Below are 245 nucleotides of genomic sequence, written 5' to 3'. Positions count from 1 at the left end.
ACATGTTAATCAAGCGAAGGCCCTGAATGAACTCCTATGCTTGACCATGCTGCATTTCATAGACTGGAAATACAGTAAACTCAGTCATAGTTAAATCTGATTACAATTTATGATATTGAAAGATTAAATTATTTTAAAGATTTTCAAATGTAAATTTGTTGCTGTGATGTGATGGCAAATTTGAATTTTCAGCAGCCATTGTGTCACATGATCCTTCAGTAATCATTTTAATATGCTGATTGCTG

This window comes from Sinocyclocheilus grahami, unplaced genomic scaffold, assembly GCF_001515645.1.
Source record: "Sinocyclocheilus grahami isolate Dianchi unplaced genomic scaffold, SAMN03320097.WGS_v1.1 scaffold3357.1, whole genome shotgun sequence".
NCBI lineage: Eukaryota > Metazoa > Chordata > Actinopteri > Cypriniformes > Cyprinidae > Sinocyclocheilus > Sinocyclocheilus grahami.
Note: the sequence above shows the minus strand (reverse complement) of the source record.